Source organism: Silene latifolia, chromosome 9 (genome assembly GCF_048544455.1).
Source record: "Silene latifolia isolate original U9 population chromosome 9, ASM4854445v1, whole genome shotgun sequence".
NCBI lineage: Eukaryota > Viridiplantae > Streptophyta > Magnoliopsida > Caryophyllales > Caryophyllaceae > Silene > Silene latifolia.
Genome location: NC_133534.1, coordinates 169,253,686 through 169,269,811, shown reverse-complemented (window position 1 = coordinate 169,269,811; position 16,126 = coordinate 169,253,686). Strand labels below are relative to the sequence as shown.

Genomic DNA, 16,126 nt, shown 5'->3' with positions numbered 1-16,126 from the left:
TCCGGGACCCAAACCTTCATAGGATTGTAAGATATAAACCAACTCGATCCTATCACAACAATAATTGCTTGCTTATAATTTGAGAATATGTTTGTGTGATCAATTCCCATGAATCCCCTATGAACCCATGACACCCTAGTGCTTTTAATCAATTATTTACATCTCATTTTAATCATCTTGATTGTTTACTTTATTGTTATTTAGTTTAGTGATCTTCTTATCTCAACCCAAATTGTGACACCCCTAGACACCACTACTTGCAATCGAAAATCCTACATCAATACCCGTCCCTTGGGATCCGACCTTTGCTTGCCTCTTTACTAGTAGTAGAGTTGTTTGTGAAGTTATAAATATTGTTTTGGTCTAGGTGCTCCTAACGACAAGTAACCGAAATCTAAGCTCAAAAAGCGGACCAACCAAAAATGGCGTCGTTGCCGGGGACGGTGTTAACTTGATTTGATTTTCTTTGATTGTTATTAGTTGTGTCTTTCTTTGCCTTGGGGAAGTAAAACTCCTCAAGGTTTGTTCTAATTGTTTTCGAGTTGTTTGATATTTTGCATGTCTAGAAGATCACAAGGTAACTTGTTACCCATTGATCACGAAATTGAAAGGACTTTGACAACCAATAGAAGACTTCCTAGAAATAATTTGAGAGGTATTGGTGAGGTTGTAGATATTCAACCAAATACTATTGAGTTCATCAACCCTTTTGCAAGAGAAGGTGAGGAGAACCCAACACAAAATCAACCACACAATCAACCCACAATGCCTAAGTTTTCATCACATTCCGTACCAACCGAGGAGAACCTACCCAATGGTACTCCCACACCACAACACTTAACTGGAAATTTTATTGCAAAATCCGCATTTATCCAATTAGTCGAAAGAAGACAATTTGGGGGGATGCCTAGTGAAGACCCTAATTCCCACATGGAGACTTTTTGTGACTATTGTGATGCGATTTCACAAACCGGAGTGACTCAACACCAAATTCGATGGGTCTTATTTCTTTTTTCTCTAATTGGTACCGCGAAACAATGGTTGAAGAGCCTTGATAAGGCTACTCTTGGAATTGACTCTTGGAAGAAGTTGGCTCTAGCTTTCTACAAAAAAAAATTCTACCCTTTGGAAAAGACTAACATGCTAAGAGCTAAAATTACGGGTTTTAAGCAATGGGACGAAGAATCTTTGTATGAAGCTTGGGAGCGATTCAAAGGAAATTGTCGCTCATGTCCTCATCATGGACTTAGCGAGTGGTTCTTGGTACAACAATTTTGGAATGGTCTTTATGAAGACTCAAGAAACATTCTCAACATGGGATCAAATGGTATGTTCACCGAAGTTGACGATAATCAAACTTGGAACAAGATTGAGGAAATGGCGGTCCATAATTCACAATATAGTAGACCTCGCAAGGCTACTAGAGGAGGAAAGCATGAAGTGGACTCCATTACTCAATTGGGCACTCAACTTAGTGCTTATATTGATACCATCAACTTGAAGTTTGAAAAAGTTATGGCTAAGCTTGAAGAAGCCTCAAAATCACCAAAGCATCATGTTAATGCCATGGTGGCATCTTCATCAATCCCAAGTGGAATATGTGAGAAATTTAAAACTTTGGGACATGACCAAAGTGAATGTAGGGGAACAAATGAGCAAGTGAATGCTTTTCAAGCATACAAAAGTGGTACCCCTTATTCCAACTATTACAATGAAAACACCAAATTCCACCCAAATCTCTCATACAAAAGCCAAAATGTTCAAAACCCTCAACCAACATACACCCCACCTCCCATGAGAAACCAAAATCAAAGACCCTTTTTCAACCAAAACCAAGGTTATCAAAATCAAACTCCATACAATCAACAAAATGACCAAGGTTTTGATGTTCAAAAAGCGGTCCTCCAAATGCAAAAGAATCAACAAGAATTTTTCACTCAAATGCAAAAATATAGCCAAGCAAAAGACATCACCATCAACAACATCCTAGCCCACACAAAAATGTTGGAAACTCAAATGACCCAACTAGCATCTTCAAGCTCTCAAAGACAAAAAGGGCAATTACCACCTCAAAGTAATCCCCCAAGACATGAAACGGTTAGTGCCATCCACTTGAGGAGTGGTACGTGATATGACGGGCCAAAGAAGCAAGTTGAGGATGAAGTTGTGGAAGCTAGTGACAAGGAAAGAGTTGTGCAAAACTCTAAGGTAGAAGAACCCACCAATCAAGAAGTTTCGAAGAAAAGTGAAGAAAAGGCCAAAGAGAAGGAGCCCATTGTGATTAGACTTCCATTCCCGAGTCGTCAAGCTAAGCCTAAGTTTGATGACCAACTGGGAAAATTCATGGAAATTGTAAAGAATTTAGAAGTCTCGATTCTTTTCACGGAATTGATCAATCACGTTCTAGCCTATGCAAAGTACATGAAATACATCCTTACGAAGAAGAAATCAATCCGGAAGCTTGAGACTTTTACCTTCACTAAGGTGGGTAGTGCCATCCTTTAAGGGAATTCACCTCCAAAACTCAAGGATCCGGGAAGTATCTCCATTCCATGCACTATTGGTGACACTACAATCAACAAAGCTTTATGTGAGCTTGGGGCAAGTGTTAGTGTCATGCCATATTCGGTTAGCAAGAGGCTAGGAATGGGAGAACTCAAATGTACCAACATCACGCTTTAAATGGTGGATAGATCGACAAAGACACCTTTAGGGGTATGGGAAGATGTTCCCGTGAGAATTGGAAAATTCTTCATCCGGGTGGATTTCGTTATTGTTGACATGGAAGAAGACTCCAACATTCCTATTATCTTAGGGAGACCTTTCTTGTACACCGCCGGAGCGGTGATCGATGTGAAGCATGGAGAACTCGCCCTTGAAGTAGGAGATGAAACCATCACTTTCAATCTTGACAAGACCATGAGAGCTCCCCGATTGCATGAGCCATGTTTTATGTTTGATCACTATAGCCGGAAGGATGATAGGAAGAAGTTGGAATTTCAATGGAAAAAGAAAGTGGATGATACTTCATCAAAAGAACAAGGAAATAGCAACAATGAGAGCTTGAAAAGCTCGCCCATGACAAGTGAAGAAGATGCCCTCATTGGCCAAGACAAGAAAGAAGGAGAGTTGTCTATATAAACTCAAGAAATTTTTAATGATCAAGTAGACGAAGTTTGCGGTCTTTGGGATGATGAGTATGAAGGGATATTCAATCCATGTATTGTTAATGCTATGAACCAAGACCATCATGGAGAAAAACAAGTGCAAAAATCTATTGAGGACCTTTATCACGATAATGAGCAAGCTTTCGACTACTTCTTCAAGGTGTTGAGTAACATCAACAACACCTTGAACATGCCCCCTTGACATTTCACATTGGATGAGAGTTTGGTGGAGTCCTCCCTAAACCACCATTTGTAAATATACTAACTCCCTAACTTGCATTTCAATTATTACATTGCATTTTTTGTCATTTTTAGATTTATATTTTTGTGCCTTGATCAAGATATTCATCATTTTGAGAGAAGTGAGGCAGGGACTTATGATTTTATTGATGTGTAGTGCTTTATCTTAATGTGGGGATAACAATTGCCTAGGCTATTCATGCCTTTGTAGTGCCCCTACAATGAAGAACACGAGAATTGAAGAATGAAAATAACACGGGTTACGAAGTACTCAAGGATGGACCTGAATCCGTGTGGTCAAGGAAGAATCCGAGCGGCCAAATGGACAATCCGTTCGTCCTGAAGAAACCCGAGCATCCAAGTTACCAGATGCTCGTCTGGTAGAGCTGCAGAAAACAAAAAACCTAGTCTGACAATGAATCCGAGCGTCTCAGCTGAGAATCCGCTCGTCTCATTCTGGACGGTCGTCCTTCAAGAAAGACGCTCGTCTTTTTGCTACACACATTCTGGGATTTTCTCTATAAAGGAATCCGAGCGTCCAGCCAGAAAGACGCTCATCCCTCCACAAAGAATCCGCTCGTCTTTCCAGAAAGACGCTCGTCCTGTGGCGTCTTTTCTTGAGCCAAATTTTGAAGAATCCGAGCGTCCCGGCACCTGGTCCGCTCGTCTTCCCCTGCAGTTTCAAATATAACGGGTCTTTTTAAACCCTCTTGTCCCATTCATTCTCATTTCTTCAACATACAAACACTACCCAAAAACCCAAAAACCCTCATCCTCTCCATCAACAAAATCAAATTTCCTCAACCAAACTCAACCAAATCAAATCCAAACTTCCTCACAACAAAAATTAATCACTCTTTTTGCAACAACAAGTGATTCAAACACCAAAATCTTCAGGTTTTGAGTCGATTTTTAGGATACAAAGCAACATTCATTCATCCTAAATCGATTTGGGCATTATTAAAAATTGAAGATTTCAATCTTTCATTGGTGTAATCAAGCAAAGGAGAATGGCAAGAACTAAAGGAGGCAACATGGCACCCCAAAAGAAGACACTTTCCAAAAGACAACTAGCTCTTCAAACAAAACAATTGTCAAAGGCTTTGGTAGTCCATGAAGCAAGGTTGGAGGTTCAACAATAAGATCCCCCTATGGAAGCTACAACATCAACAAATCCGGTCATTGAACAATTATCCAATTATCCGGAGGTAATTTTCACTTCCGACTCTCATAGGGTAAATTCATTCTCTTTGCTAAGAAAACCATCATGCCTACTAAGTTTATTTGTGAAGATGCATTGACAAAATTGGGTGTTCTCGAACAAACCAAAACCTTCTTTGAGTCTATAGGGTTGGGTAAATTGTTTACAATGAAAGAATTGACATACCCCTCCCTCACCTTAGAATTTTTAAGTTCTTTGAAAGTCACAAGGGTGGAGACTCGAACTAACATCGAGTTTCGTCTTGAAAATGTTGATAGACGCATAACTTATGGCAAATTGGGTAAGATATTAGGCCTTAGTGACAACCCGAAATATACAAAGACTCCTATCAAGTATGACCCCGCTCCTCTTTGGATGGCAATTTCCGGAAAGAAATTCATACGCTTTCATGATTGTCGTGCTCTCTTAGTCCACCATCCGGGCATTAGAGTATGGCATAAGGTCATTGGGAATACTTTTATAGCTAGAAATGGCACAAATCATCTTACCAAGCTCGATTGTATTCTTCTTGAGTCGGCCTTGAACATTGGGAGGGAATTTACCAAGCCATACAATGCTTTAAGACTTCTGGTTGAACGATGGCTTAATGTCGATTGTGGCAAAGAAGGCACTGCCTTTATTGTCAATGGAGGACTAGTTACCCAATTGGCTAAGCATTTTAACCGGGATTTCAACAAAAACAACACTTATGTGCCGGTTAAAGGAGGCCATCTTATTAATATGAACACCATGATTCACAAGTTTAAGTGGGTCAAGCACGACACTCTTGATAACAAATATGGGTGGTTAACTAATGAAGCTAGATCTTTCACCTTACCTTCCAAAATTTGCTGATTGAATGTTCACCGACCAAACTACCTTCTCCCACTCTCCGAAGAGACCGAGTATATCATTCAACAATAAAGGGGCGAAATTGCCGAGCCCTCCTCCTCCATTATCACCCCACCTTACCCATTTGAATACCACGAGTTCAAACCCAAAGACGTCGAAGTAGAAAATGTTTATTTGACTCTACTTATGAGGGAAATGAATAAGCAAGCTTACAATGATAGAGTGGATGCTTACAAGGCCCAATATCCGCCCATCCTACATCTAGCTAGGCAAGGACTTCTTGATCCATCTTGTCCTTTGCCTAGTTGGGTGGATAGGGGAGTATTCTTTCCTAGCATTCCAAGTGGTGGTAGACCGGGTGGAGAGGAGATAGTTGTTGAAGAGGGTGGTGACCAAGAAGGAGAAGAAGAAGAAGAGGTTCAAGAAGAAGTCCAAGAAGAGGAAGAGGAAAGTGAGGAAGAACAAGCAAGTGAAAGTGAGAGTGGACATGATTCCACATCGATGGAGGTTGATGATGCCTCAAGAGATGATGATGATGATGATACGATGGGTGAGGATTAGAAAACTTTGGAGGCTGCTACATTCTTACACCTCCCTTATGGTTTGTCTACTTCTTTTATTTTTTATTTTATCTTGATCATTTTATTGGAGTCCTAGCAACATTGGAGGACTAACACCTTGGCTTCATTAAGGTGTTCATTATTATTGTTCCCGACTTGTAAAATCCAAAATGATAATCTTTAGGTTCATGCATTGCATTCCATGTGCATAAACTCCCCCGAAATTCATGACATTAGAAATAATGTCTATTTTGGTTTGGGGAAGTCCATGCATATGTATTGGGAGCTAATTTAAATTATGCTCTCTGCCATAACAAAAACGCATGCATCATGTAGTGTAGTTTAGTATAGTTTACATTTACTTTAGAAATCATGCATATTCATTGCATAATTTCCTATCGTATTGGCCATTGAGGACAATGCCCATACTAGTGTGGGGATGGGAAATTCTAACTTGACTTTTATTCAAAATCCAAAAAAAAATCAAAAATTTCGAAAAATCCAAAAAAATTGAAAAATTGAAAATCCAAAAACAAGTTCATTTCCTTTGTAGTATAGTCTTTTATATATTGTTTTGTATATATTGTGTTTGTTCATCCTTGTTCACATTGATTGACTACGCCACATTCGAGACATGAGGATATTGAAGACCGCGTGATATGATCTTTCCAATCTCCTTTTTCCTCTTTATGTTAATGACTATGTGGCTTTATTTTGATTGATGCGGTAAAAACAATGTGAATTTAGGATTGCATTTAGATTATTTGGCATACTAGTTGGTAGAAGCATATGCATTAGGTTGTATAAATGTTAGTTGCATTTAGGAAAAATTTTGTGAAACCGTCTATTTGGGAAACTTGACAAGTGTATATAGGCCCTAGTAGATGCTTTTTCTTCCAAAGACTTTGCTTGTTTGTGATGGAAATTATTAATTTCATATTTCAACATATTCATATATGCGATAATCTATTTAGTCATAAAATAAATTGTGATCTTATGCATGCAAACATAATTAGAAAAAGGGAAGAAATCGTTTTTCTTACTATGAAAATTTCGGATATATGGGCACAAATGAGTTCTCCTACTCACTTGTTCTTGAGCTTCCTAATATTGGATGAACAAGGATTCAAGCTTAGAATCCCTCCCAAGGATTTATACCCAAGATAAGCTCTTAAAAGACTAATATTATTATTACTAGAACAATACTAATCTTAATAAAATTAACCCAAAAATTGTTTTGTCCTCTTGAATTTTTCGGCCAAGAGAAGAGGAATTTTGGAGTATTTATTTCTCTTTCTAAACTTCTTTAAGTTATTTTTATGAATGAATGAATAATGTGCACAACACACTAGTTATTATCTATTTCATAATAGAGATTATAAAAGGGTAAAAACCCTTTGCTTGCATGGTTGGGAAACCGGGTAGGAGGTGAGAAAAGGGGCCAGTGCATGAGCTTCAATTCTTCCCAAGAAATTAGGCATGCAAGGCTATGTATTTAGGTCTTATGATTATGCTTTCCACTAAACATATTTAACATAATTAAGCTTAATACTTACTCCTTATTTTCGGCACATATAGTGTAAAATGGAAAGTCCATTTTACACATTATTTTGTCAATTTGTCACATGTAACATGTTCCAAGACATTATGTGTATAAAATGTATTTTTAACAATTAAAAATCAACATATTAATAAAATATGTCACTTATAAAAATTAACATAGTAATTCATAATTACTAGTACCAAAAAGCGTTTCCAAATTATAAACTACAACATTCTGTATTGATAATAATTTATTCATTCCGATTCAATTTGTTTCTGTAAACAACAATTTTATCCGAGTAATAAAACAATTCGATTACTTAGACCGTATCTAATTTAATCAAATTATAATGAGATACGTAAATATTACTTCCAAAATTGTCCGTCAATTTTAAGTAATTAAATTAACCCGTATCGCTATACGATCAATTAAATAATCAATTAAGAGTGTTACCCTTTAGGTATGACCTAAGGGGATCAACTGATCACCACCGTCGCACGACAGTAATGTCAAACTCTAGTCAGCCAACCATTACCGATATGTGTGGACCAGTTGACAGTAAAATATTACTTCCCACATGTATTCTTAAAATGAGATTTAAACATGTGATCATCATGATCAACAGTTGTGATCGCATTATTGTCGGAAGACACATATTCCAACAATCTCCCACTTGTCCTCGACAAGTGTGCGTCACCAATTCTCTTGTTCTATTACTATCTCCCATTCAATGCAAGGTGTCTTTCGGGTCGTACTTGCAAGTGATCATATCTAGAGTGGTTTCCTCGATCTGGAGAATAACTGATTGACCGGAATTATCCACCATGGATGCCTTCCGAGCGTGGTCACGCATTTCCAGTTCATTACTCCTCGAGTGGCCCTGAGATATTGTTATAACCCTGACAAGGGCTGGACAATTCCTATCGCACTTATTCCCTTCGACTAGCCACAGCCATCATAACCCAAAATATGCCCATTTGACCCCATTTACGAAGGTCGTAGTAACATAAATCAAAGTTAATCTGAAACTGTGCCACCTTAGGCGAATAGTATTTAGTCAAAATAATCGACTCATTAGAATACTATAGTAGCTCTCGCCACGACCAGGCTATAAATTTGCCAGAACTCTATAAGCGGTCATAAGGCCAGACAAAGTGTTCCTAACAGTCTGCCTATGTGATCGACTAGTCATCACACATGACTCCATGGCACTTGAACTTGCCATCAATCGCATCACACTCTAGTCACTTCGAGACGTCACCTCATGTAAGTGACTATGGGCGAATACAATGCTAATCCGTGTTCACATTAACGGGGTTCAATTGTCTCTACAACCCGTTTGGATGTAACAAAGTATAAGGTGAGTTATTAACAACTCAAACGACGAATGTCGACATCATATTCGGGTAGTCAATACCATATTACAACCTTGTGATGTATATCATAAGTGTGTAAACACTAGTCGATTTGCAATAGAAGTTTAACATACCATGTGTCCATATGTTCATACTTCTTGTATTGCTTTTTCCTTCATTTTCATGTTTGTCTCACATAGCATGAACCTTACCAAGTACACATCTAGGTTCCCAACCTAGGTTTAGGTTCTTTATCTTGAAAGAACTTTCTTGTTGTTTATCACATAACCAACGAATTGTGGTGGATGATATAACTTGCACTGGTCAAGTGTTCTACCAACTCGCAATGCACTAGGTATACGTTTTGTAGGGTCTTGCAACAATTGTCAAGATGATTAGCCTAGCACTTCTCATAAGTCCTAGCATATTAGAAAATATTAGTTTTGAGTAACTTCTTACTATAACTAAGTATCTTTCCAACTTCTTATTTCTCCTTTTAGCTTGAATAGCTTAGGATTTTCATAAATCCTTACGTGTGTTCAAACTTCAATATGTGCTACTTCTTGTCACATAATAGAGCGTTCTGTCCAATCACTGGAATAGCTCATTAGTTCTCCTTGAGAATTCATGACGATTCTTCTATGGCTTGCCAATGACCCATCATGCTCTTAAGCATATGATTCATTAATGAACATGATAATGATTATTCTAATGGCGGAAACATTAGTAATTTTTAATCATGGGATCAACCATTCTTAGGTTCAATGAATGACCATGACTGCTTATGGTAATTCCATTTTCATCGATATGAATAACCTACGTTTCTCGTTGATTTGATGTGTATATCTCAATACTTATCCAACATCCCATGATGTGATTGGATTCATCATAGTTCATTTTCATCCAGAATTGAAAACTCAAACACTTCTTTGTGAAAAAAGTGCTAGCTCGTCATTCTCAATGAGTAGTGAGTTATAAATTTTACAGGATGATTGCTCCCACTAAATTCCATGTCTTCACATGATAATTTCAAACTCCCACTCAATTCCACATGTTTAGCAATTGACTACTCAATCGAAACATTTCAAGAATTGAAATACATTTTGCTTTGCCAAGTTATTAAGATAAAAACCATATATGTTCCCAGCATATCTTTTCAAAATACCTATTTTGAAAAGATTTCAGTCTTAAACTTATGGAAAGAGATTTTGATCTCTAACTCATTCATTTTATAATGATGCTTAGCAATGTCATTATTTAAATGTGAATTTCATTTAATACACCTCCTTCTCAAAATACCCTTTTCCGGAAGGAGGTTTAACCATTTCATTTTCATAATGAGGTTAAGTAATGACACTAGCGTGGTTAACAATTAACTTAGCTCTTTTAGATATCGGCATATCTTTCTTTGCAACTTTTAGTTATAAATCTCATTTATTTTCAAGGATGCAACTTTGTTTTATTTAGGCTCTTAAGTAAATATCAACGTTGAAACTTTTGGTCAAATGTTGTTCATAAACTAGCCAAATCTCTTGTTAAGTCTTTTCTTTAGTCATTTTCTTCCAAAACTTTCTTTTGGTCTCCTCGTGTAGTTATCTTGGGAACATATTTATTTGATTACTTCACTTGGTCTCTTTTGTCATGTAGATCTCATCTATTCTAGACCATAGATCTCATCTATTCGTGTATACTTTTATTTAGGTATACAAATCATTCTTTCTTTCGTAGATCTCATTTACTCAAGTATACAAATTATCTTTGTATTCTTTGTGTCTTCATTTTTCTCCCACTTTATCTTTAGAATAAATACAGTAGATATTCAAAGATAGCTTATGAGACACAAATAATGATTTTGAAGTACAAGGAGGAGTATCTCATGGATTGACTAATAGTTTTAGATTTGATGAGTGTACTTGGTGATTGACATTCCTTTAGGAGAGTTCATCAACTCAACATCACTTTATAATTGATCATACACAACCCTTAAGCTTGTGGACATATAATGAATCCCATCATTATAGTTGTCTATTAGATCACTTTAAGTGGATGATCTTATGTTTCTATGTGCAAGCATATAAAGACGAATTTTTAGAACAAGGAAATACGATAAAAGGGGTGACTTGGGTTGCAAACCAAGTCACCAAAATCCAAAAGACAACAATTGTTTAGAAAGGATCAACCATTTCCATGTCGAACACGGAAATCAAAATAGTTCAAAAAATCCGAAACATAACTTAAATAAGACAATAATAAAAAAGCCAAGCTTCATTGGAAGCTACTCCTAGCTCCTTGATGATTTCCCAAGCTTGCTTTTCCTTTCCCTTGTCTTTGCTTGGAGGAGGCCTTATTTACAATAAAAAGGGGATACATTATCACAACTTTGTATCAAAATACCATAGTTGAATTAGAAACATAAAAGAAAGGATAGTCATTTACCTACTGGAGTGATTTTTCCAGCTTTGATGTCACCAAGATACTTGCAACAATTCCTCTTCCAATGTCCAACACCATTACAATAATGTCATTTGTCAAGAGGACCCTTCCTGGTCTTGGAAGTGCTAGCTTCAAAAGTCTTAGCCTTGGTGGACATGGGAGCTTGCCTCTTACCCTTTTTCCCATTCTTCTTGAACTTCCCATTACTCTTGGTGCTTATGTTAAGCACATCCTTAGGTGGGTTAACATTTAACCCCATGTCTCTTTCGGCTTGCACAAGTAACTTGTGCAACTCTTCAAGAGACACGTCCTTGTCTTGCATGTTAAAATTCACCTGGAATTGAACATATGCCTTGACATTGGATAAGGATAGTAGATTCCTATATACAATGAGTTCTTTGGGGATTTCAACTTTTTGAATCTTCAAAGTCTCGACTAGCTCCAACAATTTGAGCACGTGAGGGATAACCTTTTGGCCCTCCTTGAAATCGAGATCAAAGAATGCCGAGGCCGCCTCATATTGGACGATCCTCGGAGTTTGTGAAAACATTGTCACAAGCTTGGAATATATTTCATTAGCGGTGCCCATTTTAAAGGCTCTCCTTTGGAGATCCGCCTCCACCGCAAAAATCAACACATTTTTCATTGCGGCGGACTCTTTGTGGTAAGCCTCATATGCTTCCCTAGTGGCGGCACTCGACCTAGCATTAGGTTCAGGTGGAGAGGCCTCGGTGAGGTAACGAAGCTTGTCGTCACCTTGGGCGGCTAATTTGAGTTGGGCATCCCAATCGGAGAAATTTGACCCATTCTTTTCAAGTTTACAACGATCCGTGAAGGATCGGAGCCATGAAGCATTAGTGAGAGGTGTGGCGTTGGTGTTTGGTGCGGCCATTTGTTATGAGAAATTAAAGTGGTCTACAAAACAAAAATAAAAGGAATAAAACATTTGTCGTTTTTAATATCATACTTGTAAATAAAAATTAAACAAGTTTTATTGCATTTATCTAGTGACCTCTACCAAACTTGATAAATGATTCCAAGACCCAAATTCATATCAACTTAGGGCACGGTGTGCCGAAATACCCTTTATTAACATAACTTGGTGGATTAACCTTTTAATCGATTCTACTTTTAGAACTCTTGGTCGATAAAATTACATTAATATTTATCTCTAGCCCGAAACACATCCGGAAATCGTCGTGAATACTTTCGTTGAGTTCAACCCAAATTTCGAATAAATGTGTCCATGATCCAAATTTATATTAACTTAGGGCACGGTGTGCCGAAATACCCTTTATTAACATAAATTCGGTGGATAGACATTTATCACCCACTTCCCCTACGTCACAAGGTTTGTACCCCGGTGTGGCCGAGTGCACTCTCTCACGAAATAGGTTTTCATGGTTTCTACTTTCTGGTAAGGCTAAGTCTCAATTGTTTATTTTTAGCGAGAGGTCATGTCAATATATTATCTATCACGTTTTAAGTGAACTAAAGCGGTGAACTACGATAATTGTAATTGACACGGTCGATAAACTCGATTAAAATGACAATGCATGTTTTAGTTATGGCGATTTAGCGATGCATGCAACATATAAATAAAATGCAAAGCATAAAAAAAAATCCTAGTATGGCCTTCCTAAAATAGTAAATCTAATAAACTATTACAAATTCGGAAACCAACTCCTTTGGTCCCTTGAACTTCGGTCTTGGCACACATCTCGAGGTAACACCGTCTTCATGGAAACTCCGGGAAATTACAAAGTAATAAATAAAATTATAAATGAATTACATAATTTCCTATTATACATTTGTAAATAAAATAAATCTATTAAATTACAAAACGGTGATACGAGATCACAATAAATTACAACCGAATCAATATTCCCATACATTTCGGGTACACTAATTGTTGAGTAGGGCGGTCTTTTACTATAAGACCGACCCATTACTAAAAGCCCAAAGCAATTAAATACATTTTTTTTTTAAAAAAAACCATTAATACCCAATGAGTGGCAACTGCCTAACTGGTAACTGGTAATTCATAGCAACTTTGAAACCGTCAGTTACCTTCCATTGTTGTGTAGTTTACCTCATGTCTACAAGAGCAATTAAGAGGAGCTCGATAATCCATTTCTTCAACTTCGTTCTAATCTAGATGTTGAGCATCAGTGCGTCACTCTCTTCTTCAATACCAGATTTTTTTTCCTGCTGATATTCAATGATTTCCCCAGAAAATACTGCCGAAAGATGATCATCTCAATGATAGAGGTTTGTTTTCATTTTTTCCCTCTTATATTAATACCTTGTACGAAGTATGAATTTAACTAGGTAAAACATTGGTGCAAAAAAGTCACTAACTGAGCTTTTGCTATGAAACTAATGACATATTCATGTTTGGTTGGCGTTTTTCCATGGTAGCACAATTTACCTAAAGAATAACCTAGAACGGAGTACATAGTTGATGGAGAGATAGTTGTGACTTGTGAGTCTTTTTTTCGAAAAGCGTTTATCTAGTTTATTTTGGACAACATGTTTTAAGTTGTATTAGAATCTATTAGAATATAAAATATTCCTTGTATATTTTGTATGATTGCCTGTATCTTTACGTTACTAGGTTTTAGCTAATTTAGGTGATTAATATTTTATTATAGGTATATTAGCAATCATCCTCCATAATCTTAGGCAAGGATTATGGGATTGACCAAAGCTAACTTAGGAAGACCTCTCTGTATATAGTCTGATGTTTTGATAATAAAATACTCAAGGGATTATAATCTCATATGGTATCAGTTTCTTCATACGATCCCCTTTCTCTCTTCCGCCTTTTTCTTACTGTCCTCCGAAACCTCTTTCTTCCCTCACCATGACAAACGACACCCCAAAATCTCCCTCCTTTCATCCTGCATACTCTGTCTCCAACATCAAGAACTTTGTCCCGATCATCCTTGAGAACGAAAACGTTCATTATGCGTCATGGGCTGAACTTTTTCTCAATACCGCTCGTGCCTTTGACATTCTGGATCACATTGCGCCTCCCAAAAATGCAGTCCTTAACAAAGATGCCCAATGGGATCGCCTTGATGCCATTGTAAAATAATGGATCTACAGCATTATTTCTCTCGATCTTCTCCATACTATTCTTGAGCCCGGAGCCTCGGCTCAAAAGGCTTGGGACCATCTCAACGACATATTCAATGACAACAAGAATTCCCGCGCTGTTATGTTGGAACAGCAATTCACCAATATCCACATGGATAACTACCCGAATGTGTCGTCGTATTGTCAAGCTTTAAAGATGATAGCCGATCAATTGGCTAATGTTGGCGCGCCTGTCTCTGAATCGAGACTCGTTCTTCAACTTGTTACTCACCTGTCTGATGGTTATGACGGGATTGCTACCATAATTCAACAGAGCGATCCCCTTCCACCATTCTACAAAGCCCGCTCTATGCTCACACTTGAAGAAACTCGCCGCGCCAAAGCTCCTGACTCTGCCCTCATCACCTCTCAGGCCGACGCCTCCACTGAACCCAACCGTACCCAATCCTCTCCCTCTAACATTGGCAGCCACTCTCGCTCTCACAATAACAATAAGGGCAAAGGCGGTCGCCATTACCGTGGGCATTCCAACGGGAAGGGTAACGGCGGTGGAGGTTCTCACAATAATAATTATAACAGGAACAGTGGGCGTTCTGGAAACCAGCAGCAGCAGCAAGGTAATTCGGGTCCCTTCTCATGGACTTGGGTCCCTCTATCCCCGTGGCAGGTTCCGCAGCAACAAGGATGGGCTGTCCCACCCTGTTCTTATCCCACTACTGGTTGGACGCCAAGCAGCTCTCGCTCGCCGGGGATTCTTGGCCGTCGACCCCAGCAGGCTTTTCTAGCGTAGCCAACTCTTCCCGGACTGTCAGGGACTCTTGTTCCAACAGATATCGCGGCTGCAATGCAGACCTTAACGCTTCAACAGCTTGATGATACCTTTTATATGGACATCGGGACGTCATCGCATATGACATCCAATAATGGTACTCTCTCTTCTTATTCTTCTTTGAGTAATAATCGTCATATTGTAGTCGGTAATGGCAATTTGATTCCGATTGTTGGTCGTGGTGCTATGACTCTGCCTCCTCCTAATAACTCTCTTGTCTTAAAAAATGTTCTATATGTTCCCCATATTATTAAAAATTTAGTCTCTGTTAGAAAATTCACCAACGACAATCGTGTTTCTGTAAAATTTGACCCGGTTTGTTTCACTGTGAAGGATCTCAAGACGGGGATGCCGATTATGAGAAGCCATAGCACGGGCGATCTCTATCCTCTTCTCCCATCTACACATGCCGAACCCACTGCCCCTCATGCCTTTGCTGCCTTTCCGTCCCACATTTGGCACGGTCGTCTAGGTCATCCTGGCCCCGACATTTTTAATTATCTTTGCAAGAATAAAGACATTCCTTGTAGTCCCATGAAACACTTCTCTGTTTGTCACTCGTGTGCTTTAGGGAAGCATATTAAACGTCTGTTTCAATCGTCTTTGTCGAACACTATTTCCCCGTTTGATATTTTACATTCTGATTTGTGGTCCTCTCCCGTTCCAAGCACTTTGGGTCATCGTTATTACATTTTATTCCTTGATGATTTTACTAATTTTTTGTAGACCTTCCCAATTACTAATAAATCAAATGTATATAATGTGTTCACCACTTTTTATAATATGATAAAAACACAATTTCATCGTTCCATAAAAACTCTACAATGCGATAATGGCCGCGAAT

The 16,126-nt window shown here is 38.2% G+C and overlaps 1 non-coding gene across 1 annotated transcript; it reads right to left on the bottom strand.

The window, feature by feature from the left end:
- Positions 1–1,140: 1,140 nt before the first annotated feature.
- Positions 1,141–1,247, bottom strand: LOC141602748 (small nucleolar RNA R71). The gene has a single exon (XR_012524660.1). It is a non-coding gene; the product is annotated as a small nucleolar RNA R71 (small nucleolar RNA).
- Positions 1,248–16,126: the final 14,879 nt, after the last annotated feature.